Consider the following 15138-nt stretch of genomic DNA (forward strand, 5'->3'; position numbering starts at 1 on the left):
GATAGAGGCCAGGGCAGGAATCAGTACATAAATTCCAGAAACAGGGCTTCATTCTCAGCATTCCATTAGTCCATGGAACAGAAAATCGTTAAGATTTTAGCAGTTGTTTTTCTGGTTGTAACATAATTCGGGTAATATGGTGCAAGCTTGCATGTGTAGGCATGGAGGAGACATTTGATTTTGTACATATTTAAATCTGAATTATCAAATTCACACTTTTTGGAAAAAAATATGCCAACTGAAACACACTATTCTTTGAAAGTTGCACTTGTACAAACTCTGTGATGCACTTCTCCACCCAAACAATGTTTATAAAAATAAATATATTAGGGGAAAGTGTGCATAAAAATGAAGATACTGGTAAAAATGACATACAAAAATTCATTAGATATGGGAAAATTTGTTTGCAAAGATATGTACATTAGTCAAAACTACATATAAAAATGAGAGAAAATAGTACTAATATGCTGAAGAATTTTCATGAGGATTAAAAACATTTTTGTTTTATTTTTTGCAGATTGCTGCAAAATGTGGAGAACTGAATTTAAGACTGGAAAAATCAGAAATTGAGAGAACAAAAAATGGCAGATCCTTCCATTCCTACACATGTGTATTGAGGGGTCTCATAACTGGTGTAATATACATCTATTTTCAGGATTTTTTAAAATGGTGAGCTTTGATGAATCAGTTATGATCTCAGTATAAATGAAATGAAACAGCAACCCACAATCACTGGAATAGGGTTGCCTATTCCTCTTGCCATCCTTGTAAGCTTCAGAACCACATCTAACTGTCCACTGAATATTGTGTGAGATGGTACCTTAATCTGATCCTGCATGGTGCTATTGTTGTTTATTAAATTTGTATAGTGCTCTTCATCCATAGATCTCAGGGTGGTTCACTGCATAAAAATACAAAATGAAAACATAAAATATATAATAAAACCAGAACAAAAAATCCACAAAAATCAGAAGCCACCCTCCCCCCACGTCCCACAAACACATTTAAATGAATGTTATGATGTCATGATACAAGTTTGGCTAGGTTTGGTGACCAGGAACTGTGAACATCTGAGTACAAGTGTCAAATCTGATATAGGTTTTTATTTATGACCAGCAACTTTTCAGAAATGTTAAAGGTAAAGGTACCCCTGCCCGTATGGGCCAGTCGTGTCCGACTCTGGGGTTGTGCGCCCATCTCGCTTAAGAGGCCGGGGGCCAGCGCTGTCCGAAGACACTTCCGGGTCACGTGGCAAGCGTGACAAGCTGCATCTAGTGAGCCAGTGCAGCACATGGAGACGACGTTTACCTTCCCGCTATAAAGCGGTCCCTATTTATCTACTTGCACCCGAGGGTGCTTTCGAACTGCTAGGTTGGCAGGTGCTGGGACCGAGCAACGGGAGCGCACCCCGCCGCGGGGATTCAAACCGCCGACCTGACGGTCGGCAAGTCGTAGGCGCTGAGGTTTTATCCACAGCGCCACCCGCGTCCCTTTTCAGAAATGTTACTCGTCTGTAAAACATGGATTTTGTTGTTTTGTTTTTTGTCTAACCATAAATATACATTAATAACTTTTAGTCATTATAAACACTCACAGAGAGTTCATGGTGCATAAGCAAGTGTTTTCCTAGCCTATCATCATTCTGATAGATTTCAGTCATATGGATCATTTGTCAAATATACTGACTCACAAAAGCATTCTAAGGGCTGATTCATATAGCCAAGAGGCAATATGGTAATTGTATTAAATCCAGATCATGTGGTGTCTGCTCTGGAGGGGAAACAAGTAGTGTGTGGTCGCACACTGTGTGGTACCTCCAGTTTTCACCAGATGATCAAAAAACCTTGCTTCTTGTCGATGTCATCTGGGGGGGAAAGGAGAGGGCCCTACATAGCATTTGGCTACAAATAAATGTGTTCCTGCACACAGCAACTTCTAACATTAAATTGGCTGCCATGTATTTACTTGTTCACGTAAAGTGACTCTTCATTATGAATCCCTAGGCAGAATTTGTACTAGCTAGTATGCCAGTAACACCATAGCCGATATTCTCAAGACCATGCTCAAAGTGGAATGGAATCCCATTCCAGTTCCTTTCAGGCAGACCTAAAATGCATCCCAGCTATTTTGAATGGATGTGATTTGAAATGAAACTATTCTACTTACCACCACCACCAAGCATTGCCCAACACCATTTTTAATCATGAAAATGTCACAGCTAACTTGCGTTTTCTTTTTGGTGGCGTTTGGGATGTTGAAAATGCTCTTCTAAAAATGCTGGCATGTTTGCAGTTTTTCAGATCCTGGAAACTGGTTAAAAAGTGCATTGAACCAGGGTGTCCTCCCATTGGCAGTCTGGACTCTGGACATGCATCTGAGCAACATTAACATCTGGAAAACATATAACAAAAATCAGCATGGTCTGACCTCGTTGTGTAAAAATTGCACTTACTGTATTTTCAGGGAATGTAACATCAGTTCCAGTGGTGGCATCAGAGCAGGACATTCAGATAGATGCCCACCGGCCTTCTTAGCAGAATGAGCAATAATGTCCCCAAATGCAGACAAGTTAGTTTAAAACAAGTAACACACACACACCCCTCCATTTTCTAGAGTCTCATTGAAAATGCTACATTTGCTACTATCTACTGCAGACAGATCAGAGTCATCGATTTAGAATACAGAGAAACTCAACTATCTGATGTATTAGATATGTTTTATTTCATTACAACTGAAATGACTATAATTAAAGAGCCACAAGAAAGGTTAATTGGTACAAATCAGCGGTCATTTTTGTAAATGAAAAATCTAGGAAAACAAGGAATGGTTTCTGCGTGTCTTTCAGCCAATGCAAAAAGAAATCAATTTCCTGCTATAATAAATCAGGGGTTATTGCATATAATGCATACTCCTGGGTATTCTTCAGCTTTGTGTTCATCTGTCTCCACTGGCCATGTAGGACCAGACTTTGCCGTTCACATCCTGGCTGACAAACAAATAAGTAATATAATGTAACAACTAAGATGTCCCCTGTTTACTGCCTGCTGTGCTGATTGGGCTTTGGACTGGCTGTTTTACTGAGACATAGGAAGAACTGACTCATCTCAGTATCATTACTTCACATGCATAAAGGTTGGGTGGGCAGTATGCCTGATGCAAGAGGAAAGGGATAAGCAATGAACAGGCTAAAAATAATTCTTCGCAGCCCAATACATAATTCACTTGAGTGTAAGTACTAGGACTTAACCCAATTTATTTCTTACTGAATTCCATAAACCCTGCAGCCCGATCCTATGAGCTGGTACCCTTAGAAGGCAGCATATAAGATCCAGCTTAAATAATATTTATTCTTCACTGCCTACTCCTTTAGTTCACTGGAATCAAGGGTTGCAGAACTGTGTAATTGCTAGTGAAGGAGGGAACTCCAGAGAATGGTTAGGAAAACCAAGGTCCCACCTTTGTCACTGAAGGCCCAGGTGGCCTCAATGCCTAAAAGCGCCTCTTACCAGCTGTGACTCGTACAACAGCTTCAACTGTTCCTAGACAGGGAGAGCTTGACCGCAGTAGCTTAGGCACCGGTGACTTTAAGGCTGGATTACTGCAATGTGTGGGGCGTCCTTTCTGTGTTACTTAGAAACTGCAGTTAGGGCAGAATCTTGCAGCAGGGTTGCTGACAGGAGTGAAACCCTGTCAGCAAATAACACCTCTGTTCAGAGATCTGCACTGCTTTGTGTTTTGTTGCTGGACTGAGTTCAGGGTGTTACATTTGGTATATAAAGCCCTTAATGACTTGGGACCAGTTTCCTTGCAGGATCACGTTACCACATATGTCCCCATTTGGCCACCTTGATTTTTGGAACCAACACAAATACCACATAATACTCATTTCACAGTTCTAAGCTACTGATCTACACTTTGGAACTCCCTGCCTAGTGACTACAGGCAAGCGTCCTTACTATGCTCTCTTCAGCGGCTGCACCAAGTTTTTTTTTTTGTTGAGGCAAGCCTATACAGACATGTAGCCATTGATGCGTTTTAATCTCTCTTACTGTTGAATTTAAATATTTTAAATTGTTTTTAACTTTTTATTGATGATTTTAATATTTCTATGAGGTTTTACCACAGTCAAGTGGGATATAGCTTTTGTTCAAAAAAGACAAATAAATATTTGCATTATGGTATTTTGTTTTTGTCAGGCATTTCAGGACTTTCTGTCATTCTGCTTCATGCATTCCATAGAGTTAACCTAACCTAATATTTATTTATTTCTATGGATGAAACAATACCCTGCCTTTCTTTTCTTTTCTTTTTTGATGTATCAGGGCAGATTGCAGAATGTTCAAATTAAAAAAATTAAAATAGTAGCCTAAAATACAACGGTGTGCAACAAGAATAAACATGCAGAATCAAATCAATTTAGAGTCAACTAGAAAAGTGTTGTTGTTTAAAAGTCTGGGGAAACTGGATGACAGAGAGGGGAGTTGGACAGAAAGCAACTGAGGCAGCAGATGTGCTTCTCTGGGGAGAGCATTCCGCATGTGGGTCTCCGCCACAGGCTCCCCTAGCATTTGCCACCTGTCATACCACATCTGGCAGGAGCACCTGGGGAAAAGCCTCCAAAAAATGGCCTTAGTGTACAGGCAGACTGATGTGTGTCAATAACAGTGTGCACCATCTGATGCAGGTAACAACAGGAGATCAAAGCGGCTACTTCAAAGATGAGAAAAAATCATTACGTGTTGCTAGCAGACTGCCCCAATCTCAAATGACTCATTTTTCTTTTTGTGTAAGTCTGATGCTTAATTCATAACACAGACACACACACACACACACACACACACACACACACACTTGTTAAATCTGGCCTGTGCTCCCAGAAGACCATGTGAATTTTTCCTCTAAATCTTCCTAAATGTTCCCATGCATTCAGACATACTGAACCATGCCTCGAAAATGAGAGGAAGGGTCGTGGTCTTTGGTTTCTGCTCTGCCCCAAGGATATTTACAATTATTATGAGATCAGTCGCTCACCTTGCGCAACCTCTGGGAGTAAAACTGTTTATCTATTTATACAATTTCTTGATTGCAGCTGAGTCAAAGGGGTCACTAAATTGAGACACAGTAAACACACACAAGAAAAACCTCACACCGCCTTTTCTCTTGGTTGAGACTTTCTGGATTCACTATATAACACAGCAGAGAACATAGAGGTAATATTGACCATGGTCCCTGGCATTTAGCTAACTTCCTTAAAAACCAGCAAAATCTCAACCCGCTGAGGGTGAGTGTCATCAGCTGATATTTGGCTCCTCCTTCTCTTCCTCAAATATCGTATGTTAGCAGCCATTTCACCCAACTGCAACAGAAGGATGCCTGGTTTGCATCTCACACCAGGCCAAACCATGGCTCCAGGAGAGGAGATAGCCAAGCTTTTGCTCCTCCTCAGTAATTTTGCTGCTGTGCCAGGCTTGGCAAAACCATAGTTTGGCTTCACATGTCGTTTGAACTCAGGGTCATGCTTTAGCTCTCCTGGACAAACCATGAAGTATAAACCATAGGACCAACCTTGGTTACCACATCATGGTTAGTCTGAGCTCAAACAATGGTTCAGCTTTGCATGGTACAGCAGCAAAATTTTGGGGGAGGTGCAAAGCTGCTGTAACCTCCAAGAGCTTTCATGCTTGTATATTTGTTCAAATTCACCAAGGGCACAATGAACTTCATATGCATATGAATAATAATTATTGGGTTGTATCCCACTAACTCACATTCAGAGCAGAACGATTGAAATAAATGAATTTTAGTTAGTTTGGCGGTTGATTTCAGTGGCTCTACTCTGAGTATGGCTTAGTGGGATACAAAGCATATTTTTAAAAAACTGTTTGATTATTCCTGCATTGCAGGGGGTTGGACTAGATGACCATTGGGGTCCTTTCCAATTCTACAATTCTATGACTCTTAAAAAAAAAAAATCCAAGTCCTCATTTTCTAAAATGGCATTGCATTTGCAGCTTTCAGTTTAAAACATTCAAGGATGCTTTTGCCATCCTGCAACTCTAGCGCTACGCAAATCAATAACATTACATCGCAAGACCAAATCACAAGATGCTCTCTCACCTGCCTTGAAGAGGAGAATGAAAATGAATCATTGCAGATGTATTCTTCCATCTCTATAACATTGCTACAAGAGAGCCTTCCAGCCTACTTACAGCCGGGGAATTGTCGTACCGGTGGAAGCGAGAGCAAAATATGCAAGAGATCAGATGTTGCAAGGTCAAGCTCCAGTGTGGGAGTTGGACTTCCTCTTCCCAGTCCTGAGAGACACTGAGCATTGCTAAGGTATCTGGTGAATCTCTAGGGATACAGTTCAGGCCTTGTCACTACAAATCACCCTCTGCCAAGCAATTTGTGCAAGCAGCATAGAACAGCTGTTAAACAAAGGAGTCCCGGGCTATCCCTCCGGCTGAAGGCACGGCAGTTGCTACTGGGAAGAAGATCCTGGGAGATGAAAGCAAAGCAGGCATGCCAAAGTTGAGAGGGTAGGCAGACGCTCTTTCAACTTCCCATTCAGTTATGCATTAAAGAAGTGTCAAGATCAAGAAGGCACGTTTGTGAGCAAGGGCATGGATCCAAGCGTATTCCCATTCTGTTTATTACCAAGTAGGTCTATAAAGCTTCTTCGTTGTGCCCTTGGCTGGAAATCACACGTTTATATGAAATTGTATTTTCTTTTAAAACTTGCAAGCCACTTTCATTTGGATCTAGGGAGCACGTCAGGAGAAAATTGCTCCCAGGGTTAGAACTGCTCGGGAACAGATGTGGGTCTGCTGGGAAACTGAAGGGTCTCCCTCTCCCATACGGCTAGAATTCGGGACCATCCAATGAAGCTGGGTGCTGGAAAATCCTGGACAGACAAAACAAAATACTTCTTCAAATGGCACACAGTTAAGCTATGAAACTCACTGTGTGGCGTCCACCAACTTGGATGCCTTTAAAAGACGATTAGGCGAATTTGTGGAGGAGACCGTTATCAATGACTACTAGGCATGACGACCATAGGAGCCAACTCCCAGGGGCCGAGGTCACTATGCCTCCCCCAATAAAATATTTGAGGGTGCTGCCCCCTCCCCAAGTTTATGGGCATTGCCATTCGAATGGTGAGTGAGTGTTGTGTCTTGTGATCCATTATGCAGGGTGGAGCTCACCTACCCAACCCCCCAATATTTTATTAAAGTTGACGCCCCTGATTATGGCTATGTTCTGTCTCCACTGTCAGAGGCATTATGTCTCTGAATACTGGGAATCGCAGGAGGGCAGAGTGGTGTTGTGCTTAGTTTCTGCTTACAGGCTTCCCAGAGGCATTGGGTTGGCCGCTGTGACATAAGCGTGCTAGATTAGATGGGCATTTGGCCTGATCCAGCCCGACTCTTCTTATGCCCTTATGAAAGTGCATTGGGTGTGAAAAATTGCCATTCCAACCAACACAACTGAAGCAATTTCCCCTCTCCCTGGTGGGAGTCCTGTACACTAGGCATGAGGAAGTTTTTTTAGCCTGAGGGCTCCATTTCTTCATGGGCAGCCTTCCATGCCCACTGTCGGTGGGGCCAGAGGCAAAAAAAGTGGGTGGGGCAATGCCTGTGACCCTTACCTTTGTACAGTAAGCTGTGGAAAAGGCATAGGTTTCTACACACTCATCCCTAGAGACAGAGAAGCAATGTGAGCCACTGTAGTGTAGAGGTCAGAGTGTCAGACGTAGGTCTGGAGGACCAGGGTTCAAATCCACATGCAGTTATTGCTATTATTATTATTATTATTATTATTCACTGAATTTATATACTGTCCTATACTGTCCTGACAGTTCACATAAAAAGATCACAGTATATAAAATAAAAATAAAAGCAAAAACCCAATAATACCCCCCCCCCAAAAAAAGAGCCACATTTTAAAAGGTTATGGGATGTTGATCAGGTCAACCAAAGGCCTGGTTTAAAAAGGAACGTTTTTGCCTGGCGCCTAAATGAAGGCACCAGGCAAACTTCCCTGGGGAGAGCATTCCATAGACGGGGAGCCACTGCAGAAAAGGCTCGTTCTCGTTTTGCCACTCTCTGGACCTCTTGAGGAGGCGGCACACGAAGGAGGGCCTCAGATGACGATCTCACTGGGGATTAAATGAGACGAGGAAGAATTCATGTGAATTAGCTCATTGGAGAAAAGGTGAGATATAAATGCAATAAATAAATAAATGATAAAATAAATCCACTGCTTTGCCACTATGTACATCTAGTCTCTGGTCAACCTAGCTTGGTGTTGCTCACTTTGGTTCCCAGAATAAGCACTTTTAGCTTCATTATGACTAAAACCAGACAAATGTTTTCTCCTTATTATTTTTATTGAAATCTAATAAGCTTGGCAGTGTCAGACCTGAAAATAATTCTACATGGGGCGGTGGGGAGGGGGGCAGCTCTTTCAATAGACAGCAATGATAAGTGTTGGGGGTTTGGAAATTTTGTTCATTTCTGCTATATGTACTGCTGCATACAGTTTTATCCTAATCTAATTAGCTCTGTACCTTGGGGCATTGCAGCAGTTTGGGGAGAAAAGGTAGAAGGAAATGAAAGGGCAATAGAGCAATTTTCCTCCAAAGGGGAAAAAAGGTTAAGAGTGTCTGATACAGAAAAGAACAAACAAATTAATTTAAGCTGTCTACAACTTTAATGTCCTTATGTTAAAAGTAAATATCATCTGCTTTGATGAAAAAAATAAAAACCAGCAGATATAACGGCATAATCTATACATGTAAAATTGCCATGGCTGTATTTTCTATTTATGATTTCAACAGCGAAATCTACAAACCACTATAGCTACTATAAAAGCTGTTCTAAGTCCTTTCCCCACAGTGGGATTTTATGCAACAAATGTGCCTTTATTTCTAATTTATTTTGCACAGAATTTACCCAAGGTAGAATTTTTTATTGGGAATTATAGCATTTTCTGAGTGCTTGAAATATGCAGTCTTTTATACTTTATACTATACTTTTATACTCAATACAACCTTTTGAACAGGTGTGGGGAACCTCTGGCCATGCAGATATTGTTAGACTACAACTCCCATCACCCCTCATTGTTGGCTGCTGGCTGAGCCTGATGTGAGTTGGAATCCAACAATATCTGGACAGTTTTCCTACCCCTCTGCACAATCCATTTAGTGCTGTTGTGAAAGCTGTGTGGACGGTGATTGCACAAGTGCTATGGTCCTTTGTTTGGTTTTATTTATGGTGCTAGCAACCAGTGATGCATCAGAGACATCCTATATCCTATGAGCTAACACATTCTGTTAGTGTGGATCCTTGTGTACTCAAAACAATGCCATCTATGCGTACGAGGGAAGTATCAGCAAGCTCAGGGAAACCAGGTTTGCAGAAATACCAAAACTCTTTAGAAAAAAGTTGTGGGGAGGTGAGATCAAAAGCTTCCTTCTAAGCATGTTTCGTGGCCACAGAAAGCTGAGCATCTGTTGTGGGGGTGAGGGAATGGAATGGAATATCCTGGGAATGGGTGTGGCTGTCTGGAAAACTGAAAGGGAGAAGTTCACACCGCAACATTATTAGAGGCTGCCTTGTTTCACTATTAAAGTGGTAGGGGCCAGAAATCTTGCCCTGAACTTCATTGACCAAACCCATTCATTCAGTCGATGCTAAAACACAACATAAGAAAGATCTCTGGGACTCAACACTGCATTCACTTGAGCCATATTTCAGCAGCCACTCCAAATATCAAATATTGGGCATCAAATATACCAAACATTCACATCTCAATTCCAAAACACATTTATGCGGAGATATATCCAATTGATTTATCTGATTACTTTCAATTAGAATGGCTGCAGCTACAACCTAAAGACACATTATATTAGGGTGTTCACATGTTACATTCAGTGAGTATACACTACACTCATACAGTCATTCATATTTAACATTCAACAAGTGTACTGGCTGTTTACCTGTGCACATAACAGCTGAGCTGTGCAAATTAACAAGTGTACACTCTTTCACACAAACAATTTTTTTCTGCAAGCAGTTTCCCCTAATAAAATGCATTCTGAAACATGCTTTGCTGTATTTTTGTACTTTTTTTGCTGCAGAACTACATTACAAAATTCAGAGGCCTGCATATTTCAAAAGAGAGCTGTGTTTCGAATTGTGTACTGAACCAATTATATCCCCTTTCCCTTTCCCTACCCATGGATGTAAGCAAATATATCAACTTATAATGGCTGCTTTGTATATTGTGTGCACAGGGGTGTTCATGCTTAAGGAACTATGGCAGATAAGAGCAATAGAAAAAGAAGCAGGGGCACTGGCAAGGAGAAAGCAAAGAGGCAGACATTTGGGACTGATAAGAAAGGCTGTGTAGGATGCAGCCAATAGCTGGCCTATGAAATAATACAACCTAACAGAAATGGAAACCTAATTATTCTGGTCATTTCCCCCTCAGTACCCTGCTCCATTAATGCTATGGATTACAGTGTATACAGTGCTGCCATTCCATTTGTGCAAGCAGACTTCTGCTTGCACAAAGAAATTTCCCTCTTGTCTCCCCAGCAGCCCCCAACCCCACACACTGTGAAAAACTGCTCCAGAGGGATGGGGAATCCTCTGGATTTTGAAGTGGGGGACTCAGGGAAAGCGGGGGGAGTCCCATTACTCAAGTGAAAACACCTTTCACACAGCATTGGATACAACCCAATACTTACAACGTAGAAAACCAAGGTGGCCCAATACAGATCTGGCCAGGTACTGAGTTGGTGGCGTTTCACTTCCACAGATCCTAAGTCAATTGACAGCAGTTGGTGATTGTGGTTCATCTTTATTTAATTTATAAGTGGGAATATTTCCAAAAGGGATGTGTGATTTCAGCTGTTAGAAGTTCATGCATAGATACTGTCCATTAATCCACCGAAAGCACACTGGCTACAGTTACATTACAGTAGCTCAACCTCCCTCTGAAAAACACTGACCTGAATTTAAATATAGCTCAATAAAATATAGCACATAAAAGTTATATTACTTTTTTATTATTTAAGGGAGGGAAGGAAGGAAGGAAGGAAGGAAGGAAGGAAGGAAGGAAGGAAGGGTGCAGTCTCTTTATAAACCTTCTCAAATCTTTTTACGGAACCTGAAATTCTTGGTTTATGTGGGAAAATGAATAGATTTAATGAGTATATTCCCATTATATTATGACATCTGATTTCCCCCCTCTCTTTTTCTCCCCCACCCACCTTCTCTCTTTCTCTCCCATAAATACTTGTCAGGTTTATGATTTTCAACTCATTGGCTAGGAATTGTGTTGCACGAGCTCAGATTGTGGGTGCTCATACCAAGTTTAATTTCACTCACAAGTAGAGTTGACAAAAGATCACAGCCACTAAGCCCTGGAATTACCCTAGATATTGCCCTCTGTGCTCTGCAAATGAAATCCTACAGAAGACCCTTTGGAAAAAAAAGAACATGATGGTTAACACTCAGAAATCCATTTTGCACAGGGCAGCGTTTGTACACAGACAAGCACTGAATGACAGCCCAGGCTGCCAGTTCCTGGATGAGAAAAGTCAGATGCTTAGAATTTCTCTCTCTCTCTCTCTCTCTCTCTCTCTCTCTCTCTCTCTCTCTCCCTCTCCCCCTCTCTTTCTCTCTCTCTCTCTCCCTCTCTCTCTCTCTCTCTCTCTCTCTCTCTCACACACACACACACACACTGGCCTGACCCTCCCTTTCCTCTCCATCTCCCCCTCACCCTCCCCACCACCCCATGCCCTTGATTGACTACCAGGTCAGATAAGAAATTAAGACCAGTGAAATCAGACCCAGACTGCACCTGTCCCCAATGCAGCCAGAAGAGAACTGAAATAAAGCACTTATGAAACTGCTGTGATCATAACCTTCAAAACATTGAACTCTCCCCAGCTGTCTTGCTTTCCCAAACCCAGATTGGAAATTTCTACAATGGGGGCTGTGGCACTGTGAGGCCGGGCAGGCAATCTATTTCCAACAGAATGTTGTCATTTTGGGGGAAAGGTGAAGCATCTGGGCAAGCGGGAGGTCCCCGTTTTAGCAACAAAAGCTGCTGAAAATAAGCCATGACTTCACTGATTTGGCCCGCGGAACCTGACGCAGTGGCTTTCCAAGGTCAATCGGCGGTGTGGATCGCTTTTTGGTAGCAAAACAGCAGCAAACGCATAAAAGGGATGGAAGCTTGCAAATGTGACTCAGGCTTCCTTTTCTTTATGCTGGAGACGTATACCGTCTGCTAAGTCCTTGTTTTTCGTAACAGGGCTTAAAGGGAGTCAGGGCTCAGCTCCAAAACGTGTGCGCTAAGCCCTGTTAAGCCCTAGAATGGGTTTTAAGGGGAGCAGCTCGAGGCATCACAATGACAAGGGCATTTCTGAGGAAGCACAGAGTGTATGTTCAGTGCTACTGGCCTGCAATTCATCCCCACATATCTGAGACAGGAAGCAGGACTTCCAGGTCATAGAGCAGAGCTGTGAGTCAGATTTAAAATCTGGTCCGTGTGTGTGCATATGTTGAATGTTCAATGCCTCTCCATGTCAGACAGGCGTCATAGGATTCCATTTGGGTTCTGCAGGCACAAGGACATGCACTGAGCTGCTGCTAGAATTCTTCTTCACTCCGTTAACTGTGGAAATGTGGAAATGTGAGGAGATGTCATGGAAGCCACTCAATCCTGTTTTATGTAACTTTTACCACTTTGTGGCTTTTTGCATGTGTGCATGTGATATCCATTTTCATTATTTTACTTTCCTGGGAAATACGATTTAAGGACACAATAAAAAAAATACAACAAATACACAAACCCCCAATGCATGTACATAGTTGTGCTGGAGTGCTGGTATTTCCATGTAAAAATGCTCCATTTTCAGAAGTTCCTACTTCTTTATAAATGCATACATACCAAATTTCAGTTCTATGGGTGATCTTGGAGTAACAAGGGTTTGCTATAGGCATCTGGTTGGCCACTGTGAGAACAGGACGCTGGACTAGATGGGGAATATATATCTTACCTCCCATTTGTAGCAAAGGTTTCCTAGCAATCGAAATGCCTAGGACAACATGTGTGGCAATTTTTAGCATTTTAGTTAGTACAGTGGTACCTCAGGTTACATACGCTTCAGGTTACAGACTCCGCTAACCCAGATTAGAACCTCGGGTTAAGAACTTTGCTTCAGGATGAGAACAGAAATTGTGCTCCGGCGGCGCGGCGGCAGCAGGAGGCCCCATTAGCTAAAGTGGTACCTCAGGTTAAGAACAGTTTCAGGTTAAGAACAGACCTCCGGAATGAATTAAGTACTTAACCCAAGGTACCACTGTAAGGGAGTAGCTTAAAATTCACTCTGCGTGGCAGGGTATGTATAAGATGTCAAGTTTTCAGATTTTTCTATTGATTGTGTTCCCTTAGACTACATTCAGGGTAAGTTAACCAGTCAGGACTAAGTGTGTGTGTGTGATTGTGTGCATGAGTCTTTTTTTATTAGTGTTATTGTTACATGATTTGAACTTCTTAATCATTCCATGTACTTCATACCGAACAGGAGCTGTAGTTTATTAAAGATGTGCTGCTGAAAGTTGTAAGTTAGATGCCAGGTCCCCTCAGAACACTACAATTCCCAAAGTTCCCTGGGAAGTAGGACAGATTGTTAAACCTCTTTGAGAAGAGTTGTACTGTGAGGGCAACAGGGTATCTATTGATAGGTCTCTCCATGACCCACCTCCCACTTTATAAGCCCTCTGCAAAGCTTACGGAAAGGGCTAGTTTAGAAGCCTGTCTTATGTGCACCTTTCCCCCATGTTGGGAGAGATTCGGTAAATGAGGGAAACTTGTGATGCTTTCACTTGTAAGAAATTGATATTTTTGTGTGGCAACACCTAAACTTTGGAACGCCCTGCCTACTGACACCGGTCAGTACAGTGGTACCTCGTGTTACAGACGCTTCAGGTTACAGACTCCGCTAACCCAGAAATAGTACCTTGGGTTAAAAACCTTTGCTTCAGGATGAGAACAGAAATCATGCTCCAGCGGCGCGGCGGCAGCAGGAGGCCCTATTAGCTAAAGTGGTACCTCAAGTTAAGAACAGTTTCAGGTTAAGAACGGAGCTCCAGAACAAATTAAGTTATTAACCAGAGATACCACTGTATCCGTTTTGTATTTGTTTTGGTGCCTGATTAAAAAGTTTTTGCATGGGCAACTTATTCCAGACATGTAGAATGTACACCTGTGTTTTTTCAGTTTTTAATTTACTGTTGATTTCAATGAATTTTTGAATGCTTTAAAATACCTGTTTTTAACTGTGTATTATTGGTAATTTTAATCTTTTCCCTTTTTTTGTAAACTGCTTAGAGGCTTTATTGCAATCCAAAAGTATATAATTTTTGTTAAATAAAATATTGGCAAGCCCCATAGGGCAGCCCTTGAAGACAAATGACAGCACTTTTCATATCAGAGGTGTGCTATAGAGGTATACATGACAATAAATCATATTATTTTGCTATACTGTAAACATCTGTAGGTGATACCTGCTACACCAAGCAAGTCCTTTGTCTCTCTGCATAGCTGCCTCTGTGCCTGTAGAATTTGCAGTGATGCACTAAATTGGTATCTGGGTGCTCAGGTGACCATTTCACGACATCTATTTTCAATCCAGGCTGGCAGAAATGGATGGAAAATAAGCCCATCAAATGAAAAATAAGCCCCCAAAATGGTTGTGTGAATTGACCCAATGTCTAGTCCAAATGTTCTCCATGCAAGCTGGCAGCAGAAGCTGGTGGTAATTCAAAAATGTTACTCGCTGGTTTAAATGCTCTTTAGACATCATGACACTTCATAAAATGGTCCAGAGCTGAGGGAAAATGTGATAAAGTGACAAGAAACAGACATCAGTTGAGATTATTTTTTTTTATCAAGGAAGATTAAATGTAGAAATAGTACAACAGCCGGAGTGCAACAAAGAATACCGGACACCCACACAAACCCCTTCTCTGGGTTGCCAAGTTTGCTATCACATAGTGAATGAAGAGAAATGGGTTGTATTTCAAACACATACCATTACTCTGAGCAACAGTAACATTT

The sequence above is a fragment of the Podarcis pityusensis genome, assembly GCF_964106645.2.
Source record: "Podarcis pityusensis genome assembly, chromosome: 9".
NCBI lineage: Eukaryota > Metazoa > Chordata > Lepidosauria > Squamata > Lacertidae > Podarcis > Podarcis pityusensis.